Below are 24,093 nucleotides of genomic sequence, written 5' to 3' on the forward strand. Positions count from 1 at the left end.
AAGTCACACAGCAACGAAGACCCAACGCAGCTAAAAATAAATAAATAAATGATTTTTTTTTTAAAAATACCATATAAAATTGGGTAAGCTAATGAAACAAGGTACAAAAATGCCCCCCAAAGTAGCTATCAGAAGATCAACATTTAAGTTTTAAAGTGATGTGACCATGAATCATACTCAAGGAGCTAGCTGCTTCCATTTATTTCTAACAGCAGTCATAATTAACGTGATTCTGCAAAAACAAAACAAAAACTATTTGATTACTAGTTAATAAAAGTAATTTAATAAAAAAAAACTATAGTGACAGGGGTGTATACAGCAGACTTTCAATAACAAACACATGCTACTTAGTCTTCCATGTGTCCTTCAGCAATAGAATATCTACCACACTTACACAGGCACCATTCTCAGTTGTAAGGGCTCATTATACATTGTAGATTGTAAATGCCCTCTGCTTCTCTTCAGTCCCCTTCCTGTGGGTCCCTTCAAGGCTCATTAGAACTCTCAGAGCATTTACAGGAGAATAAAGAAATCTAAATCTAAGCTAATAAAATTTGCAGCAGGACAGAAACTATGACAAAGATCTTAAAAAAGAAAAAAGAAACCCTGTTGGATGGAGAATTGGGAAACAATTTAGGATAAAATTCTGTGGGATTATTTATTTCAACTACCCATGCCATTATTTTTATGACCACTGGGAATACCTGATGGTAGTTTTAAATTACACTGACTAGATATGCCTACAGAAACCTTCAGAAGCACCATTTTTAAAGGTTGAGGTTTTGGTCTTGCTATACAGTAATAATTTATCAGCATCTAGTTGCATATAAATGCTACACATCCTCATCTATTAAAGAAGGGGCCTACACTAAATGCAGGCTAAGATTTCCTGGTAGGGCAGGCTTCATGCGCCTGTGACCTGTGCAGTCAGTCACACAGGGCCCCACGCTTAGAAGGGCTCCACATTTTGGTTCAATGCTCTGCTCTCACGGTCTTGAAATTCTTAATGGTTTTCAATAAGGGGCCCCACATTTTCATTTTGCACTGGACTCACTCACATTACATAGCTGGCCTATTCCTTGAAACTGTAACACTCTATGATTCCACGGAAGGACACATCCATGGTTCCAGACACAATGCAGATTAAAAACAAAAAAAAAAACAACTGAAGTTACCTATGTTCCATAAGTTTCAGTATAATGACTTTCAGAACAATTTTCTACCTCTATCAAAAAGAACCAAATGTACACTGAAGATCATTCAAACGCTAGGGATTCATTTCACTTTTATATATAAAAAATATTTAGTATTATTTGAGATGTCATTATTACAACATATGCCTTCAAAAAGAGAATCTAAAGGGATTAATACTAAGCAAAGAGCAAGCAGCTGATTATAATCAATATAAAAAAATGAATTCACTTTGTCTCAGCCACTGCTCTCTCCCAAATGCTTCTGACCATATCTGTCTTTCCCACATTCCCTATTAAAAAATAATTCTCTTTCAGGAAAAAAATTTTAACAGTCCCAGTAGTACCTATGATGGTAAGAATTAAAACAAAATTTAGAGTTATAATTAATCCAAATAAACTATGATGCATAGCAGTGCTTTCAACTCATAAACTTAACACAAAATCTAACAGAGCAAACAGAGAAGAGTTCAATGGTAGCAACGGGCTCTAGGTAAGATCATCAAAGAGAAAACACCATTTCAGAGGAGAGGTCTGAAAAACAGCTATTTCTACATCCCAGGAGATAGGTCGCAGGAGCAATGCTGTATTAATCTCATGTTATCTCCTATATTCTGGTAAGCTGACAGCGATTTATCTGATCTAAATTTTTTTGTATAAAAATTCCATTTCAACCTAAGATTACTATGTATTCCCTAAAGCACCACTAATGCCAATCAACGATCAGCTTTCTATAGACAGAGGCAGACAAAAAGTAAATGGGGATAAGATTTAAAGTAAAACAAAAACACCACTGGTAAGTCAGTCAACAAAGACTGTCATGTAAAAAATGTCCAAAAGAAATATTAGTTTTGATAAAACTAGGTAACTGGATTTCTGGATAAATGGGGTGTGTGGTGAGAAGAATGTTATATGACATAAAGCACTGTACATGCAGTTATACGCGTATTATATGCTGTGTATTTATATTGCTCTTTCCTGTGGTAGATTCAAGGATTTGCCGTTAGAAAGCTTTTACTCTGTCCACGGATAGGAAGGAACTGGGAAGTTCTTATAGGAAAGAGTATCTGAATTTGGACTGACAGTGCCCCTACCATGGCTAGTGCTTAGTTAGGGCCAGGGTGTGGGCCTTCATTTCCTGCGTCTTGAAGAAAGAAAGAGGGGGAAGATGCAGCCAGCACGCTTCTTTGCCATCCTAGCGGGTATACTTTGTATCTTCCACGAGGATCTTCATTACTGCATTTATCACACAACAGCGCGACTCTTTACTCACACATCTCTCTCTGCCAAACTGTGAACTCCTTGAGGGCAGAGACCTCATATTAGTTCATTTCTGTGTTTTCTCAATACCCAGGACTGTACTTGAAGTGCACAACGGACACTAATAAAAGAACATTATAGTAAATGAACAAATGAATCTTTGTTTAGTTTGGCCGAAACGATTAGTGGAGTACGTACAAACCGGCATGAAATGAAAGAAGGACATTCTGAGAGGTGACTTAGATGCCTTTCATACCAAGACACAGAGACAGCCTCAAGCAACAGAGTTTACTTTCAAGATACACAAAGCAGATTGTGAGGTGTCCACTGTTCGTGCCCTCTTCTGCAGTTACAGAACCCCCAATTTTTGCAAGGCACATGGACAGCTAGTAAAAGGATGTATTTCCCAGTCTCCCCGGCAGTGAAGATCTAATTGATATGAGAGAAGTCTTGTGTACAACTTCTAGAGGTGTCCAAAAAGACCGGACGGAGCATGCCTTCTCTTCTACTCTTCCTCCATCCTGCTGCACGGAACGTGAATGTGACGGCTCAGGCCACGAGGAGGAAGACTAGACCCTGGGATGGCGGAGGAGAGAGCTGGAGCCACCAAGATCCCAGAGAACCATGGAGCTGCCACACCAGCCATGAGCTGTCTATGCTCTGACTTGGACACGAAAGAGAAGTAGCTCTTCTTGCCTCAGCTACCCTTCTTCTGGGTCTCTGGAACAAGTACTCCCAACTAATCCTATCCTACAGAACATGCAAGGAACCCAGGAATCCCAAGCCAAGCTGGGCAGAAGTGACCACAGGGCTTGGGCTCACACAGGGAAGCAGAAATGCAAAGGCCCCCAGCAGCCAGAACTGATCATGGCTTTTCTACTCTCTCATGGCTTCCTAACAGGCTCAGGAGTCTCGGTCTCAGTCTTGGAAGTTAAATTCTCTACACGAGAAAGGAGCTAGCTGGCCTCACTTATCTTTTCAAGTATCTTATCACAGTAGCTGCTACTAGCCTGGCTGCCTTGCCTTGGTCTGGTGCACGTTTCTGAGGGCTATAAAATTATGACCAACCAAGAGCACCTTTGAGCAGAGACTGGGGGGGTTACACAGTTTCCTGCAGAAGGTCATATAAATATGGCCAGTGCTATGACTGACATAACTCACAAAGGATAGTCAAAATCTGTTGTTTAAATCCCAGCCTCCAAAAGCAAAAGATATAAACAGAGATCTGATATCGAATCCTGAACCCCACTTGAAACATTCCAGGGGTCTGACCCAGGATTCTACCCATGTCAGAAAGCAAATCCAAAATGCTACTTTTTAAAAGATGCAGGGCAAAGATGGGAAAGGTCTTCCTCTAATGGAAAGTGAAGCAGCTCCAATTATCCTGCCCCTTCCCTGGTCTACTGCATCACCTGAGAGAAGTGAAAATTCTGTATCTTCCAGAAAAAGTCAGGGATCCAATCTCGAAACTGGTATTTCCTCTCTTGAGGACTTTTTCTAAATAACTGGTCTGAAAGTGGCTTTTAAATAAACAAGAGCTAAGAAAACAATGAGGCTAATTTTAATACCATGACCTATACTATACTTGTTCCATGAGGGTAAACAAGATTTGAAGCCTTGGCTGTTACATATAAAGTTGAAAGGCAGAAGAGATTTTATATTTGTCATGATACTGTGATAATCATTAATGCTGTCCACCAAATATTTCTGGTTCTCCTGGCAGGCACATGGTAGATTTGCGATTTTCCATCCCCTTAAAATATGGGTTAGGCATATGACTTGCTTTGGCCCCTGATATGTGAACAAAAATGACACTAAGAAGCTTTAAGAAACAGTGCACAATTTGCTCTGCTCTCTTTCCCTCTGTGCCAGTGCTGGCAACATTTAAGACGGTAACTGCTCCCTCAGCTTGGGTCCCAGAGGGGGATGAGGCAGAGCAGAGTCCCCAGCCAACCAGTATATAAGCCACTGAGATTTGGGGGTTGCATGCTAGTACAGCATAACTCATCCTACCGTGACGTGTACAAATATAAATACCTAAATATTCATAATTGTTTGAGCACAATTGCTAATATAAAGACTTGTTTTCACAGTGTTGTAACTGCTTTTGATGCTAAAAAAAAAAACAGTACTAAATAAACATACGCAGACAACTGAAACCTTAAAGCAAGGGAGACCTAAGTTAGCTCCAAAGTTTACCAGGGAAAAAAGTCTCTGCTAGAAGAGCCAACTATATAAGCACTTAAAAGCTACTGGTTTTAAGACTGTCAAAATGTTGATAATTCCTGAGGTAAGAAGATGAATATATGGGGATTCATTACACTATTCTACTTCCATACACATTTGAAAATTTCCACAGTAAAGAGAGAGAATATGAACAATCTGAAGAATCTTAAAGAAACCAAAAAAAATTTTTTTTAAATAAATAAATAAATAAGCTACTGGTGCTTTTAAGTCCTCGGGGGCGGGGGGGGGGTAGTTTTTAAAACACTGTTAAAAACTTTACTACTGCTACTTACATACAAGCTGTAGAAAGAGACTGCCTTGGGGCTACTAAATTATAATAAAAATCTGAGATGGCTCACTGTTTTTCAAAAACAAAAATCTCCTAACTCCCGATTAAGTTTAACTAGATATTTGTCGTGGGTTCCAAAACAGAGGATATTTGAGATGAAAAGTACATTACAGCTTATTCAGGGCAACCTTCTTGTTATTGCTAATAGGGAAATTTAGGTCTGTGACATAGGTTCTTAATGGCAAAGTAGAAACTATAACCCAGGTCCTCTGAGTCTAATTCATGCAGTTTCTACCTTGCCAGGTTAGGGGACCAGCCTATTTAACAGTATCTTGATGATTTTTCTTTGAACATCCAGCAGAAGGAATCTCATTATCTCTTTCCAGTGCAATTCTGCATTATGACATCTGCTGAGATGCCGTTAGCTGTAAGTGAACAGAAATCACACCTCAAACTGCTTAAACATAAGGAAATTTACTGGCTCACATAACTGTTAGTCCAGGGGTAGGATGGAATTCAGAGTTGTCAGCCTAGCAACTCTCGCTCCATCCCTCTGCAATACTTCCCGCCACCTTCTGGAGCTGGTTTCCTCCTTGAGTTTAACAAGATTGCTGCAGCAGCTCAGAGCCTCACAGTCAAATCTGACAACGTCTACACAAAGAGAGCGGCCACTTCCCCATGCCTTGGACAAGGAAAAAAGTCTTTCCCAGAAGCTTCAGCAGATTTTCCTCAGCCTAAAATTGTAACATGCCTATTTCTGAATCAATCCCTAGCAAGGGGGATGGGACTACCATGATTGCCTTAGATTACTCAGGGCCACCACTGATGGACACACAGTGGGGAGAAGAGAAGCCATGACTGGGAGAGAACTGCACATCAATACAAGGATAGCCAGTGATTCCTAATCTACAGCCAAGAAGCCTCGGGAAGTTGAAGAACTGCCTCACTACCTTTCTGAATATATTATATCATTTGTGTGTGTGTGAGAGAGAAAGAGATACATGGTACTACCATTTAAAAATATGCACATACACTAAAATTAATAAAATTCAATTTTATTTAAAAGCATTAACTAATTCATGATAATTTTTTAAACAGCATAGAGGCAATGCAGCACACACTACCTAGGTTTGCACCTGGCTCTCACATCTATTATCAGGTAAGTTCACACAAGTGGTTACCCACATTAAAAGATTGTTGTGATGATTAAATAAGCAGCATGTAAAGGGCTGATATCAGACACAGTATAAATTGTATTGAGCAAAGCACTAAATAAGTTCTAGCTATTGTCTTATACAAGTAAGCTACTACAGTGTGAAGAATTATGAAAAAATTTTTAATTGAAGTAACATCGGTTTGTAACATTATATAAGTTTCATGTGTACAACATTATATTTCTACTTCTATATACCCTACAGGGTGCTCACCACCAAAAATTTAGTTTCCATCTGTCACCATACAGTTGATCCCCTTTATCCATTTCACCCTCCCCCCCGCTTCCCCTCTGGTAACCACTACTCTGTTCTCCACATATATATGTTTTGTCTAGTTTGTTCATTTATTTTGGTTTTCTGTTTTTTATAGATTCCACATATGAGTGAAATCATATGGTACTTAGTCTTCCTCTGACTTATTTCACTTAGCATAATACCCTTAAGGTCCATCTGTTATTGCAAATAGCAAGATTTCATCTTCTTTATGACTTAGTAGTATTCCATTGTGTATGTATTCAATATACCACATCTTTATCCACTCATCTGTTGATGGGCACTTAAGTTGTTTTCATATCTTGGCTATTGTAAATAATGCTGCAATGAACATAGGGGTGCATATATCTTTTCGAATTAGTGTTTTTTATTCTTGGATAAACACCCAGAAGTGGGATAGTGGATCATATGGTAGTTCTATTCTTAACTTTTTGAGGAATCCCCATACTGGATCCATAGTGTCTGCACCAATTTACATTCTTACCAACAGTGTAGGAGGGTTCCCTTTAAGAATCATGAAAATCTTTGATATTGAAAAGGAGACATTTCTTTTCAGCTGCCTAGCATCCATCCTAATTTCCCTTTGGAGAATTACCTCTCCCTGCCTTGTATAATCTTGCGGAGACTGTATAGCCATATGTCTACTCAGGTTCACTGCTGCAATCTATACAAAAATATAAAGGGGGAGACTTTCCCTGTCTGTCTCTGGTGGAAACCCTTTTTCCCTAGTTCAGCACACTTCAGCATATAAAAGGTTCATGTTTATAATGAAACTCTATTATACCTCAATAATATGTAAGGGCAGAGATTATTCAGAGGTGAGAGAACAGTATAAGTTATCCAGCTGGCTTGGTTCAGGTTTAAAGTCCTCAACAATTTTTCCCTGGAATTCTATCTATCTTTTTCCTGGAATTCTATCTATTTTTACTATCCTAGTCTACATCACTAGATCCCTGTCTACTTTGATTTGTCTTATTTCCACCTTCCCGCCCAATCTGAATCTAGCTACTGTTTTTAGTTCCCATTTTGAGTCTCTGGAGAAAAGTTTTTCCATTTCAGGGCTCAGATAAACCCGTGCTAAGTGACTTCGTGCTTCTTTCTGCTCTGACATAATCTATCCTAACTTCTATATCTAACACCCAGTGTCCTAAGTTCTCTCCCAAAGCTCTCCTGTTTTCCCTGGTCTCCACAGCACCCTCTCTCTCCAAAATATACATTCCCTACCTTCTTCCATTTCTCAAAATGTACCCCAAATTTAACTTTTTAAAAATGCCTACCGGAAAATCGCATCTAACTGGTGGTTTCTTTCCCCTCTAGCCTAGTTATTATATCTCTTCATAATATTCTAATTTACAAAAAAAAAAAAAAATTAAGGCAACTCTCATCTGGCCCAGAAATATCTATGACTTCCATTTGCAAATTAAAAAAAAATACTGGCGTGGAAGAATTACTTTTCACTGTATAACTTTTGGTACTCTCAGGATATTTTACCATGTAAATGTTAACTTCTATTGTTAAAAAATTCCCATTACTTAATAATGCAAAAAAATGACCTTAGTCTCCTTACTCTCTCAGTAGTACTTTTATGCAGAAACATGTGGACATGATATGGAGAGAAGAAAGCATCCCTAAATTCATAATCATTTTTGTTTAGTTTTGTTTGGAAGGTGGCAAGTAAACAGGCAGCAGCTTGCTGCCATAGGCTTACAGTCTGGTTACTTAACAAGCCAATGGTCTTCCACTGCTGAAAGTTTAAGGGAAACCTGAAGACCTTTGTGGAGCCCCTGATCCCTCAGAAAGTGATACTGGCAAGGACTTCTAGGGACCCAGGTGATGGCATGACTGGGTTAGTCACTGCCACTTCTCACAAGTCTGGAGCTGCTAGTAAATGAAAACAGAACAGGTCAGGACTGGCAATCAAGCATCGCTGTGGGTGTGAGTAAAGTGAACTGCAGGTGAACCCCACTTTGTCTGCCCTAAAAAAGTGGATCAGTCCCAATCTTCTTACATATTATTTTATTACATCTTTGTTATATATGAGGGTATTCTACATAGGACATTCGCCATAATATTAAGAGTATTGAAATAGTTAAGTGTGAACTGTGGATTAGTCAAAATCTGCTGCTTCATTTAGGCCCCACCCCCAAAAGATGTAACCTTACATTCCGAGACTGATCTTCAAGACACCACCCAACCTTCCCCAATGGGCTAATGTCAGCACTGGATTGACTGCCTTCTTCCTCACTTCCAAGCCCCTCCATCCTCCATCGGCTGCAACACTCAAGCTGACTTCTAACACTGTCGTCCTCAGAGGCCCGGATCCTGGCGCTCTGTCTTCTGTCTCAGGGCCCAACACCAACCTGCCCGTCCACACCTTACACGGATACCTCGGCCCACACCAAACCCAGACACAGACCACACCTGGCCACGGTCTCCCCACCATCTGGCGCAGACATTCCTCACCCCACCAAACCTGCCCTTCTCCATTTGCCCCTAAGCCACCTCCTCTTCCCCTACCCCACCTTCCACATGCTCAGCTACCAACCAAGAAGTCACACAACCTTTGTTATTACACCCTCCTGACACACAAAAAACCCCTCACCCACTGGACCTTTCGGCCTTTCAGTCCTAACCCTAGGCAAGTCCCACTGTTTTGTTCTGCTTTGACTTCCAGGATATTAACATCACAGAGAAAGTCCGGACACCAGGTTGGCTGGGTCCACCGGAAACCCACCTCACAGCCCAGCCAGCCACGTGTGCACACCCTCATGGCCACGCCACGTGGCCCTGGCCCCGGCTCCACTAAGTCTCTCTTCCTCAGACACGCGCTCGCCCTCTGCTCTCTCAGAGCCCTTCCCCGTCCCCAAGGACAGTGCCCTCCACTTGCACGCGTAGTCGCATCCCCTCCCACAGCCTCGGAAGCCTTGTTCCACACACGCTTTCCTCCTGTCTCTCACGCTCACCAGCCCTTTCTCCTGAGATAATTGTCAGAGATGAGGATTTTGTCTCTCCTTTCCCCACAAAACCGGACTCTTAAAAAATGAACTGCCAACATTTAAACATCAGGACTTGCACTCAAAACAAAACCAGGATTCCTGGCTTCTCTGGGAAAACAGAACCCTCTGCCCCTAGGGAGAGAGCACACGCCAAAAGCAAAGTCCTCCTCGGAGCCGATGGCTGGCCGCCCCCTCCTGCGGGGGCATTTGTCCCCTCCGACCACAACCCTCCTGCCGCCCCCTCCTGCGGGGGCATTTGTCCCCTCCGACCACAACCCTCCTTCCTTGTCCCGTCAGCCCCGCGCTGGGCCCCTGCTCTCACAGGCCACTCCCACTGCTTACAGGCAACGGGCCACTCCTCCTGTCCTACAAGTCACCCGCCTCGACTGCCCCGATCAAGCCCCGCCCTCCTCCTCCTCTCAGCTCCTCAGGGAACTGGCTCCACCTGCCGTCACCACTGATCACCTTGTAATACGATTTCTGCCGTCACCTCGCTGCTGGAACTGCAGGGAGCAGAGCAAGTCTTTCCACACTCCGGCCTGCCCAGCAGCACTGGACAAGAGTGCCCGTCATTCCTCACAAGGCCTCCTCCCCCAAAGTCAAGGCTTTCCTGACTCTGTTCTCTTCTAATTCTCCTCCTGACCTTCCAATGGCCAGGCACCTGGAAACACCTCTGAAGGCCATGCAGGCCCCACAGTCAGCACGCTCTCCCCTGTAACACTGCCACCAGCCAGCCCAGGTCTTGGAGTTTCTCTCAAGGAAAAAACAACAGGAAAAAGACTCAGTCTAAACCTGACCACAGTCTTGCACCTCGAAAGGTACACATGCTGATTTATTTATTCAACATTACCTCACTTCTCAGCTGGAAGCACCTGTGCTTAAGAGACCGGTAAGTGAAGGTCCCTATTTTTGCCTAAGGAAGTCACAGCCCAGAAGAAACACAGATGGATAAACTGAGCGTCAACACGATACATGATGTGATAGAGGAAAAAGCACCACTGAGGGAAAGGCCAGGGAGGGCCCGAGCAGCTTGCTGAGAGAGACACTAGAGCCGTCCTCAGCCTCACACACACCCACTGCCACCACTGTAGTCCAGGCCTCCTGCAAGTCTCCTCACTGGTCTCCACGCTTCTCTTCCACCCATCCTACCTCCTGCATGAATCCATTCTCCACACTGCAGCAGGGTGATCTGCCTAAAATTTGAGACCGGGCTCTCTCCTGCTCAGAGCCTTCCAACAGCACTGGGATTAAGGTCCTGCATCACCCGTCCCATCATCCCTGCCAATTTCCCTCCCTGCGTCTCACCTCACTTTCCATTGCACCAGTGGCCCTTCAGCCACAGTGATCTTTCAGTTCCTTAAACAGAGTGAGTCCTCTTCTGCTACATGGCCTCTGCACGTACCATTCTTTTTACCTGGAATCTTCTTGCCCCACTCTCTGTACTAAAATCTTTTTTGACCTCTGGGTCTCAGCTGAAACATCATTTCCCCATTATTTATTTTGTTTGTTTGTTGTGAAAACTCCCATTATTCACTTAATTGTCTCTATTTTTGTCTACCCCGTTAGATTGTATGATCAACAAGCACAGGAACCATGTCTGTTCTGTTCACTGTGTATTCACATAACCTGGCCCACAGCACACACTCAATAAATATTCGCTCAATGATGATGTAAAAGACTCTTTCCTTCTCTGCAGTCCCAACTGTAAGTATCCCCTTGGATTCATTTCTCGGCCCTCTCCACCACTCCCTATTTTCACCATCTCCATGCTGCTCATGCTTATCTGTACCTCCAGAACTGACCTCTCCTGCCAAGATCAAGTTCCACAATTACGATGGCCGCAGGACAGTTCCACCTGGAGTCCCTCTCTGGCACCTGCAACTGGACATGTCTCAAGACACACTCAGTAACTATCCTCAAACAAACTCCTGTTTTTTTCCATTTCTGTTAATGGTGATATTCTCCTAGAGGTCGAGTGACTGACTTCTCTCTTTCCTTCGTCCACTGACAAGAACATCTGATTCCATCTCTAAAAATGCAGCTATATGTTCCTGTATACACGGTCAACTAGACTGGTGCATTAGCTTCACGTCCTACTTCTAGTCTTAAAATAAAAACCACCCACCTACATGTATTTTAAAGTTCAATTCTGATGTCAATCAACAGTCCCATCAAAATCCTTCAATGTCTCCCTACTATCCTCCAAATAATGTCCATATTCTTCTGCTTGGTATTCAAAGACCCTATTAATCTTGTCCACACTATTCTAACCAGGCAATCTAGCTTAGTGGTTAAGACCATAAACTCTGGAGCCAGACTGCCATGTTAAATGCACAGACACAGGGAAGGTGCACATCCCAGCTTCACCACTTAACTTCCCTGGGCTACAGTTCCGCCATCCTTCATCTAAACAATGGGGATAATGATAAGAGTAGTTACCTCCAAGGACTGTTATAACGATTAAATGAACTAGTGTACGTAGAACACTTGGAATAGTGCCTGGCACTGATCAGTGCTACACACATTGTGTCTTATTTGTGTTTTGCAGCACCATCTCCAACTGTCAATAGCTTACATCCCAGTCTATCTGAACCAACTCCTTGTTTCTCTAATACTCCTCAAACTTCTCCTTCTGAGGTAAGAGCCCACTGACACCAGCTGATAAACACTGGCTGATAAGCTGCCAGTATTACACCCCTTCCTCTAACTCAAGGACATCTCCAGTCGAAAGCTTCTACCACAAAGCTCCTTTCTCTCCAGGAGTGTCCTTATAGCTCACGCACTGAAATGCCCCAGAGGCTGCTCATCACAGGATTTCCAGCCCTATTCAGAGACTCCTAGTCTACAATTAACCATCCTCTTCTTCCCTCTACTTTCTCACTCCTCTCCCAAGTTTCAGATCAGAGACCATCTTACCACCATTCTCCATGCCGAGTGGCAAAACTGTTTTAGTTCTCTTATGCCCCTATTTCTGGGTAGAAGTTGAAACTCTCACGGCTGCTCTCCCTACAACAGTCCTATTTCATCAGGTAGTGTTCTCTCTGCATGGAAACGCTTAAAATAATTAAAACTAATTCTGCGGCTTGACTATGAACAGAATATGGACTTCTCTCTGAAGCAGTCAGGCCTCACCTACCCTCTACAGCCCCTGCCACACACAGGGACTGGTGAATACTAGAAAAGTGTTTATTGATAACTCACGAATCCCTAGAGGAGGAAAAATGAGAGTTACAACATTCCCAGAAAATTTCACTCACTCTTTAACCTTAAGAGAAACAATGAATATAAACTGCAATGTGCAATTTCCAAAGACCAATCCAATAACTTAGCATGTGGCTTTACCAACAAATGCAAATTCTACTCCTATTTATAACTGAACTGATACTTTAAAAAAAATTTTTTTTTAACGAGAAGGAAGTCCTAACTACCAAGGACACAAAGATCTAGCAAAAACCATGACATCTAAACTAAAGAACTACCTTCAATTCACCTCAAGGCTCCCCAAAAGGGTTTATCTAGTGTCTCTTAGTGTTTATCCCATAGCTAAGGTCGCCAACCAAAAGATTACATACCAGAAACCTATATTTACACATCTTTACAGAACCAAAAACCACCATATGTTCTCTATGTAACATTAGAAGTTATAATTACAATGACTGTAAAGGATTCTTATAAACACTTGTAGGAATTTATTCTATAACATAACATTTTATAAGAACTCTAAAAATTAAAGGAGAAATAAGTCACATAAAATCAGAGGTGCACTCTGAACTCTGATCGCTAATGTAACAGCTACCCTAAAACATTCCTTCTCCTTAAGGATTAAAAGGGTTTCACATTGAAGACATCCCTACAAAAATACAAGGAAAATAGCAGAGGAGAAACTAAACTGAATGGCTAATCACTGACTTCTAGTTTCAAAAAGAATCAAGTAGTCATACCCTAGGCAGTGCTAGTCAAAGTGTGGTCCTTAGACAGCAAACTGCTTGCACCTACTCCATGAAGAGTAAGTACAGAGATTGAGAGTAAGCACTTAGAAACTTTGACGGCAATGTTACAGAACTTTTACATCTACTAAATCTAACAATAAAAAATTGTAAGTTATATATTGTAGGCTTTTAATTTCATTTTTCTTATAATTCATACTTTACACATGTTAGAAAAGAATCAGCCTGTGACAAAGGGAAAATGTTAAAAACTGGTCCTTCAGGGACATTTGCTTCCGGGAAGATGGAGTAGATGTACTTTTCCTTATTTCTCCCACTAACTACAACTAAAAATTCTAGACAGTGCATATGAAACAAACATAAGAAGACTCTTAAATGTGGAGAGAAGAAGGCAGACTGGCAAGACCTCAGGCCCTGAGGAACAACACAATGGTGACTACCCTGGGTTTTATTTTGCCTCATATATTCCAAACTTGGAAGTGAAGAAGCTGGCCAACTGGAAATGCCAACAGTCACAGACAAAAAAAAAGCCCAACAAAAGCCTGCTCTCTCTAGCCAAAGGACCAAAAAAGGGACATCTTAGCAAGACAGAAAACACTAAGGGAAAAAAATGACTCTACTCCAGACAAAAACCACAGAAAAAACTGTGGCCCACCCAGGCCAGCAAAGTTCAGGTAGGTAGCTTAGATTTCCATATACTCATCAGGCTGTAACAAGGCACCCCAACCCCATCCACACTAGACTGGTGCTAAGGAGGCCAAGTGGGGAGCCCAGGCTTTCATCCATGTCAGCTGGTAACAAGGCACCCTTCCACATCATGTCCCCTGAGAATCCTGAACCTCTAACCCCATCTGACAGTAACAAAACACTCTACTTCTTGGGTCGAGGGAGGCCAAGTGGGGAGGCTGTACTTCTAATTCCTCCTAGCAATAACAAGGTAGCACCACATGCCACCCCTACCCCTGCTGGAGTGGTGTCAAAAAAAAGCCAGCTAAAACAAAGGCTTAAATAAGATCCAGAATTTCATAGAATATGAAAATTTCCAAGTTTTAATAAAAAAAACAAAAAGACACTCACCATACCAAAAGCCAGGATGACCTCAAACTAAATGAAAAAGACATTAATAGATAACAACGCCAAAATGACAGAGATGTCAGAATTATCTGAGAATGATTATAATGCAGCTGTGACAGAAATGCTTCAACAAGAAATTTCAAAATAAATAAATAAAACAAATAAATAACCTCAACAAAGAAACAGAAGACACAAATAAAAACAAAATGGAAATTTTAGAGCTGAAAAATACTGAAATAAAAAGCTAAGTTGATGAACTCAGCAGCAGAATGGAAGGGACAAAGAAACTGGAAGATACAAAAACAGAAATTACTCAAACTGAACAACAGAAAGAAATAAACTAAAGAAGAATTGACAGCCTTAGGAACCTGTGGGACCATAACAAAAGATCTAACATTCAAGTCATCAAAGTCTTGAAAAGAAAGAAAGAGAGTTTGCTGAAAAAGCACTTGCACTCAGGAAATAATGGTGAAAACTTCCCAAATTTGGAAAGAGACACAAACCTACAGGTTCAGGAAGCTGAGTGAATGCAAACAGGATAAACCCAAAGAAATCCAAACCAACATTTATCACAATTAAATTTCTAAAAACTAAAAATAAAGAAAAAATCCTGAGGACAGTGATAGATAAAAGACACCTTAACTACAGAAGAAAAACTATTCAGACAGTGGATTTCTCATCAGAAACCATGGAGGCCAGAGGTAAGTGGTACAACATTTTTCAACTGCTGAAAGAAAAGATCAACACAATCCTATACCCAAAGAAAATATCCTTCAGGAATGAAGAGCAAATCAAGTCATCCCCAAATGAAGGAAAACAAAGAAAATCTGTCGCCAGTAGGCATACCCTTAAGAATGGCTAAAGGAAGTTCTTAAAAACAAAAAAGAAATGATAAGAGAAGGAATCTTGACACATCAAGAGAAAACACAGTAAGCAAAAATACAGATAAATAGGCTTTCCTTCTCCCCTTGAGTTTACTCATTTATGTTTGTGAAAGCAAAAACTATAACACAGTGTCTAGTGTACTTGTAAATGTTTTTAAAAGAAATAAATACAATTGTATTAAAATGTGGGCGGGTAAAGGGATGTATAGGGAAGTAAGGTTTCTGTGCTTCATCTGAACAGGAAAAATGACGACACCACTAGACAATGATTAGCCAGGTATATATAATGTAATACTTAAATCAACCAGTAAAAATACTTTTAATTTAAAAAAACTATACAAAGAAATACGCTCAAAAACACTATAAATTAAAATGGAATTGTAAAAAAAAAAAAATGCTCAAGTAACCCACAGGAAGCTGGGAGGAGGAGCAGTGGGGGAATACCCAGAGAAACAAAATACAGAGGGAATAAACAAAAAATTAAATGGCAGACTTAAGCTCTAACAGATCAATAATAACATTCATTGTAAATGGTCTAAATGCATCAATGAAAAAGACAAAGATTGCTAGAATCAACTAAAAACATGATCCAACTATATGCTGTCTACAAGACACTTAATTCAAACATAACAGTTTAGGCAGGTTGAAAGGAAAAGAATGGAAAAGGATATATCATCCAAACAAAGGAAAGCAATCAAAGGAAAAAGAAAAGTAGCGGCTATGTTAATATCAGATAAAAGTAGAATTCAGAGCAAAGAGAATTACTAGAGACAGAGAAGGACATTATGTAGTGACAGAAAGTGTCAACCCACCACGAAAACACAGCAACCTTAAATGTGTATGCAGCAGAGAGCTGCAAAATATGTAAAGCTAAAAACTGATATAACCTAAAAGGAGAAACAGACAAATCCACAAATATAGTTGAGACTTCAACATCCCTCTCTCCAGAGTTGATAGAATACCTAGGCAGAAAACCAGCAAGGGTATAGAAGAACTCAACAACCAACAGAATCTAATCAACATATATGAAACATTTATAAAACACTCCACTCAACAGCAGAAAACACATTCCAATCAAGTGTCCACAGAACATATACCAAGATAGACTATATTTTAAGCCATAAAACAATCTTAAACACATTTAAAAGAACTGAAACATACAGAGTGTATTCTCCAACCACAACAGAATCGAAGTAAAAACCAAAAACAGAAAGATAACAGGAAAATCTCCAAACACCTGGAAACTAGACAACACACTTCTAAATAATCCATGGGTCAAAGAAGTCTCAGGGAAATAAAAACATATATTGAACTGAGTGAAAATAAAAATAAAACAGAATTTGTGGGACACAGCTAAAACAGTGCTTAGAGGAAAATTTATACTGCTAAATGCCCCCATGAATATAAACGCAAAAAGTCCTCAACAAAATATTAGTAAATAGAATTCAGCAAAATATAAAAGGGATAATACACCATGGCCAAGTGGGGTTTATTCCAGGAATGCAAGGCTGGCTCAATTAAAAATTAATCAAAATAATCCATCATATCAATAGGCTAAAGAAAAAAATTACATGACCATATAAAGATCAATGCGCAAAAAGCACTTAATGAAATTCAACACCCATTCATGACAAAAACTTTCAGAGAGACAGGAACAGAAGGGAATGTCCTCAACTTGATGAAGAGCATCTAGAAAAACCCTACAGTTAACACTATACATAATACTGTGTAGTATAACTACCTGACAATTAGCTTTTTTGATTGTACAATGTAAATGCCTGACATTAAGCTTTTGATGTCCCAGGCATCCAGTTCAAAGACATCCATCTTGAATAAACACATTGCCAGCTACACAGCTAGATAAAGAGCCATGCCGCCCCACCCATAAAGTTACGTTTTTTTGTTTTTGTTTTTTCTTTAAGAGAGCTCTAGTCATTAGATAACTGACCATTTGACAGTTTGCTTTTTCCTTCCTGTGCCCTAATTCCTGCTCTTATGTCTTACATTCACCAATAAAGAGAGAACTCACAAAACCCTAGGCCCCTCACCATCAACCCCAAAAAAAGCAGAAACCCAGGTCTGCACTCTTTACCCACAACCTCGTTGTGTGGCCTCAGGCATGCCATGTACCCTCCTCCAGGACCTGTAATAAACCTTTTTTTTTTCAAACTTCCCTTATGGTTGTTGCAGAGGTGTGTCTTACAATCACTGTAAGAGCACAAGGGCCAGTCCAGACACAAAACTGGCTCCAGAAGGGGAAATGTCTGTGTGGGGGCTCACCACAGGCCCAGGTGAGTGCCAGTCATTTCTAGCCAATAGCATCACTATGGACTGGCAGAGACTGACCCAAAACATAGTGAAAGACTGAATGCTTTCTCCCTAAGATCAGAAACAAGGCAATAACATCCTCTCCTATTATTCTTATTAGACATAGTACTAGAAGTTTTCGCCAGTGCAATCAGGCAAGAAGAGGAAGTAGACAGCATGCAGATTGAAAAGGAAGAAATAAAACTGCCCCTATGTAGACAAGACACGGTTGTCTACTTAGAAAGTCTCAAGGAATCTACAGAAAAACTCCTAGAACTAAAAAATGGGTTCCGCAAGACTGCAGGATACAAGATCAACATAAGAAAGTTAATACTTCTCTCTACTAGCAATAAACGCATTGACACCAAAATTTAAAATACAATATCTTTTTAAACAACTTTATTGGAGTATAATTGCTTTACAATGTTGTCTTAGTTTCTGCTTTACAACAAAGTGAATCAGCTATACATGTACATATATCCCCATATCCCCTCCCTCCTGTGTCCCCCTCCCACCCTCCCTAACCCACCCTTCTAGGTGGTCACAAAGCACCGAGCTGATCTCCCTGTGCTATGCAGCTGCTTCCCACTAGCTATCTATTTTACATTTGGTAGTGTATATATGTCCATGCCACTCTCTCACTTCGTCCCAGCTTACCCTTCCCCCTCTCCGTGTCCTCAAGTCCATTCTCTACGTCTGCATCTTTATTCCTGTCCTGCCCCTAGGTTCTTCAGAACCATTTTTTTTTTTAGATTCCATATATATGTGTTAGATACGGTATTTGTTTTTCTCTTTCTGACTTGCTTCACTCTGTATGACAGACTCTAGGTCCATCCACCTCACTACAAATAACTCAATTTCGTTTCTTTTTACGGCTGAGTAATATTCCATTGTATATATGTGCCACACCTTCTTTATCTATTCATCTGTCTATGGACACTTAGGTTGCTTCCATGTCCTGGCTATTGTAAATAGTGCTGCAGTGAACATTGTGGTTCATGACTCTTTTTGAATTACGGTTTTCTCAGGGTATATGCCCGGTAGTGGGAATGCTGGGTCATATGGGAGTTCTACTTTTAGTTTTTTAAGGAATCTCCATACTGTTCTCCATAGTGGCTGTCTCAATTTACATTCCCACCAACAGTGCAAGACGGTTCCCTTTTCTCCACACCCACTCCAGCATTTGTTTGTAGATTTTTTGATGATGGCCATTCTGACTGGTGTGAGGTGATACCTCATTGTAGTTTTGATTTGCATTTCTCTAATGATTAGTGGTGTTGAGCATCCTTTCATGTGTTTGTTGGCAATCTGTATATCTTCTTTGGAGAAATGTCTATTTAGGTCTTCTGCCCATTTTTGGATTGGGTTGTTTGTGTTTTTTGATACTGAGCTGCATGAGTTGCTTGTAAAATACAATACCATTTTCAATTGTTCAAAATACGAATACTTATATGTAAATCTAACAAAAACCCAACAAAATCTAACAAAACATAGACTTGTATGATAAAACTACACAATGCTAATGAAAGAAATCAAAGATCTAAATAAATGGAGAGACATACCATGTTCATAGATTGGAAGAGACAACAGAGTAAGACATCAATTCTCCCCAAATTGATATACAGTTCTAATGCAATTCCTATCAAAATTCCAGTAAGATTTTTTTATAAATATAAACAAGATTATTCTACAATTTATATGGATAGGCAAAGGAAAGAACAGCTAATACAATTCTGAAAAAGAATGAAGTGGAAGGAATCATTCTACACCTACTTAAGACTTATTATATTGCACAGTAACCAAGACTGTACAATACTGGTGGAGGGACAGACACATAGATCAATGGAACAGAGAACCCAGAAATAAACGCATACAAGTATACCCAACCGATTTTTTTTACAGATATAAAAGCAATTCAATGGAGGAAACAATGTTGCCTTTTCAACCAATGGTGCTATAATAGCCAAACCTGGAAACAACAAATGTCCTTCAACAGGTAAATGGTTAAAAGAACCATAAAAGTACATCCACACTATGAAATACTACTCAGCAATAAAAAGGAAGCAACTATTGATACACCCAATACCTCGATGAGTCTCCAGAGAATTATGCCGGGGGGGGGGGGCAAAAGCCAATTCCAAAAGGTACTTACTATATGACTCCATGTATAAAACATTCTTAAAAGGACAAAATTATAGAAATGGAGAACAGATTAGTGATTGTCAGGACTTAAGGAGTGGAGGGAAGAGGGTATGGCTATAACAGAACAACACGCAGAAACCCTGTGCTGATGGAAATGTTCTGTATCTTGACTATATCAATGACACTCTCATGGGTCTGATATTGCACTACAGTTTTACATGATACCACTGGGAGCAACTGGATAAAGGGTACATGGGATCTTTCAGAATTATTTCTTGTAACTGCATGTGGATCTACAATTATGCCACCAAAAAAAGTTTAATTTAAAAAAGCCCAGAGTTTGGGCTTTTTGAGCACTAGCTGTCCCTAACTCCTTGCTTGGTGCCCTGAAATAAATGCTGCACTTTCTTTCATCACACACACACACACAAAAGCCCAAAACTGGACCTTCACTCACTACTCTAAGATTCATCACCCAAATGTTAACACTTCAGAATAGATCTACCTTCTTAACAACTCTTTATTAATTCTGGCTTTGTGGTGGACTGCGGACACATAGATATAAACGTAAAATATTATCCGTGCCCTCAAACACCATAAACTCAAGTAGAGTGACAAACACAGGCATAAATCAACAGTGAAAGACTTCATAAAGGAGATGAGATTTGAGCAAATCCTTGAACAAGAGGTAGCACTTACACAAGTGGAAGTGGAGATGGGGATGTCTTGGGAAGAAGAAATCATATGTAAAGACTCGGAGCTAAAAATAAACACAGTGCCTATGAAGAAAGGGGCGTGTGTGTTGTGAAATAACAAAAAGATGGAATAAGCAGTGTGGGGGTAACAATGGAAGGTCCCCAAAAGCTGGAGCGAGGAATGCAAATGAGAGAAGACTTCCTTACCAACCCAGCCAACCAAAAGCAAGCAGCTCCCCACCACCACACAAACACAGTCTCTCCAGCACCCTTACCTTTTCTTTCTAGCACTCATCACAAGTTTATTATGTACTTACCTGCATGTTTATCTAATGCTGTCCAACCCCAGTTATCTTGAGTATCTAGCACTGGGACTGGCACACAATAAGCGCCCAGTAAATATTAACTGAGTCAATGAACAAACAGTAAGTATTCACTTCTAGTTCCCTTCTATGCAGTTGCCCCAGTCTTCTTTCCTGCATTATCTGTCACTCCGTGCATCATGGTCCCTCTCTGACCCACTGCCTCTTTTAGCTAATATCTCCTTTTTCCTAGCTCCTCCACCTCAGCCCAGCTCTTAACCCATCATAAAATAAAAACTCAGTATATTTTAAAATAGTGGTTCACATTTGCAATGTTGTAACACACTTCTGAATCTCAACCAATTAAGAACTGTATCCCAAGAATCTGTTACTGAAAACAAAGTACTACAGTTGTAAGTTGTTACAGAAGCATAATAGATGTATATATTACATAAACAGACAAATACCAGCAGAAATAGCTATTCCTGTCAGGGTCTTACCTTCCTGAATATGAGAGCCTTTTCCCAGTATTAGATGATCCTAACTGGTCTGTGGAAAGCTGCCCACTGAAGACAGCCAGGACAGTACTCCTCAAGGCTACCAAAGTTACACAAAACAAGGAAAACTGAGAAACTGCCACAGACCAAAGACTAAGGAATCATGATGACTAAATGCAATGTGGTGCAATGTGGTACCCTGGACAGGATTCTGGAACAGAAAGAGGATATATTAATGGGAAAATTGGTGAAATCCAAATAAAGTCTGGAATTTAGTTTTTAAAAAATAATATATATACACATATACATATGTATGTGGCACTAAGCTATGATTAAGATTCAAATTTATAAATATTATTTTATATTATTAAAAAGAGAAAGAGATAGGGCATGCAAGGGAACCAGGAAACGAAACTCAGGCCAGGGTAGCTGGGGCTTAGAGCTGAAAAACTACACATAGATCTACCTTCATTTTGATTCTGGTTCTACGCTCTTACCCGCTGCCCTGAATATTACCTTGCCTGAATTGCTTGGGATTAACTAGTTTTGACTTCTGAACAGGCTCACTAATATACTCAAGAAGCATTTATTGAGTGCCTACTGCTTACCAGGCACTGTGCAGTCTTTGAAGATACATGGCTGGAAAAGGAAGACAAAATCTCTGCTCTCATAAAGCTGACACTCTACTACAGAAGCCAGGCATTTAACAAGTATTTGTGTAAATGATGAGTGTTCCCAAGGCATTCAAAGTTGGCTTAAGAGCCCTACCAAACAATCCATCAGGACATTTGTTAAACCCAGTTATCACTGGTGTTCTGAATAAGGCCTTCAGTATGAAAACAAATCACTTGAGATCTGAGATCTATCACCTGTGACCTGTTAAATCACTTTAACAGACACTCATTCAGTTGATGTGGCTTGGGACCTGAGATTCTGCATTTCTTCCAAACTCCCAGGTGACAGAGATGCTGCCGCTGGTTCACGAACCACACTTTGCATTAGCAAAGCACTGAAGGTACCACGGAAACATCCCTTAAACTATCATGTAAAATGCAAGCTCCATGAAGCCAAGGACATTTTGCCTCTCCTATTCACCATACTATACCCAGGACTTAAAACTATGCCTCACAGACAGATGGCACTCAACAAATATTTACTGAATAAGCCAATGGATATATGGTCTAAACAAGTGCTGTTCAATAGTAACCACCGGTCACATGTGGCTACTGAACACTTGTAATGTGGCTAGTGAATTTTCAAAACTTTTATTTTAATTAATTTAAATAGCCACACGTGGTTAGTGGCTACCACAATGGACAACCCAAGTCCAGACACAGATGTAATGTAAAGAGCACTGGATTAATAAGACCTAGGTGTGAATCCCAACTCTGCTGCTTAGCTTGCGCCCTGTAAAGTTACAGCTTCTTAGGGCCTCAACTTCATTTGTGAAATGAGGACAAAATACCCACCCATCCCACCCCACCCTCTCAGAGTTCTTGACAAGAATTATTATAGATCAGTGTGTTGATATTAAGCATAAGGTATGATCTCTGCCCTCCAGAAACAGTTCACAATCACAAAGACTACTCTGACCATTGCCCACACTTGCCAGAAAATGCCAAGCCCGTCTGGTTAGCTTAGCGGCTCTGTGAATGAGGCCAAGGTCACAAGTTCGGAGGAGGGGGACCTTCACTTAGCAAGGTTGACCAGGTAAGAGAGGCAATGACACTGCAAATCATCACAATTCCTGGCAAATCTTTAAATGGGCATTGCATTGATTATGGATGAGTAAATGACATTTCATTCATTCATTCTTCCAGGAAGCTGTACTACATTACCTAACGCCTGCTATTTCCCATCCACAGACGTCTGCTAATTCAGGGCCGGGTCCTCTTCGCGGGTAGTGGGCCGGAAGCCCCCAACCCGGGCCGCCCGCGTGTCCTCCCCTCCCGCGTCGCGCCGGCCGGGCGGGGGTCAGCCTGGCACCGCGGCTCCAAGTACCACACCGCCGGACCGAACCCAGGAGCCATATTTAGCTGTATTTTGGTCAATAAAACAAACTTCCGTCTTCTAAAGAAAAACGGTTCTAACTCAATGTCAAACTAGGACGGAAACTCGCTTCTCGCCGCAGCGGCCAACCAGAGACGCCGCGTGTCCAGCAGCCCCCGAGTCCCCGACCCGGACCCCGCGCCCAGCGTGCCCGCGCCCCGGCCGCGCCGGCCACAAAGGGACGGGAGACGCGGACGCGGCCGGGCCTCCGCCTCCTCCCCCGGCCCCGCGTCAGCCGCCGCGGCTCCGGGACGGCCCGGGCGCGGGCGGACACTCACCTCGGTCCGCGCGCGCGGCGGCGGCGGCGGCGGCGGGCGCTCCTCGGGGCCGGCCCGGGCGGTCGCGGCGCGGTCCCGCGGGCCGCAGCGCGGGCGCTACTCTCGGGCCGCCGTCCGCCGCGCCGCCTCCTCGACCACTGCCGGCGGCTCCCCCGGCGGGCGGGCGGGCCCGACGCGGGCTCCGCCTCCGCCGCGCCTGCCCCCTCCTCCGCGCGGGGCCTCGCGGGCTCGGCGCGCTACTCCGGGCCACCCCGCATGCTGCTGCCGCCGCCGCTACCGCTCGCTCGGGACCGCCTCAGCGCGGCGGTCCGGGGCCGCAGGGCCGCCCACGCAGGCCGCTTGGGCGCGGTTCTCCCCGCTCGCGGCGTGCTGGTGGCGGCGGCGGCCCGTGCGGCTGCGCGGGGGAGGCGGGGGCGCCGCGCGCTCACCCGGATGCGGCGCCCCCGCCCCTGCGGCGAGCCCACCTCGGG

At 42.0% G+C, this 24,093-nt stretch overlaps 1 protein-coding gene across 1 annotated transcript in view; it reads right to left on the minus strand.

Moving 5' to 3' along the window:
* The window catches only part of GALNT1 (polypeptide N-acetylgalactosaminyltransferase 1), a 126,525-nt gene extending 102,776 nt beyond the window's left edge, over positions 1–23,749 (minus strand). The window contains exon 1 of the mRNA XM_061169499.1: positions 23,624–23,749. The gene's annotated coding sequence lies outside the window, so the exon portion shown is untranslated. The remainder of the gene's footprint in view (positions 1–23,623) is intronic.
* Positions 23,750–24,093: the final 344 nt, after the last annotated feature.

This window comes from Eubalaena glacialis, chromosome 15, assembly GCF_028564815.1.
Source record: "Eubalaena glacialis isolate mEubGla1 chromosome 15, mEubGla1.1.hap2.+ XY, whole genome shotgun sequence".
Classification (NCBI taxonomy): Eukaryota; Metazoa; Chordata; class Mammalia; order Artiodactyla; family Balaenidae; genus Eubalaena; species Eubalaena glacialis.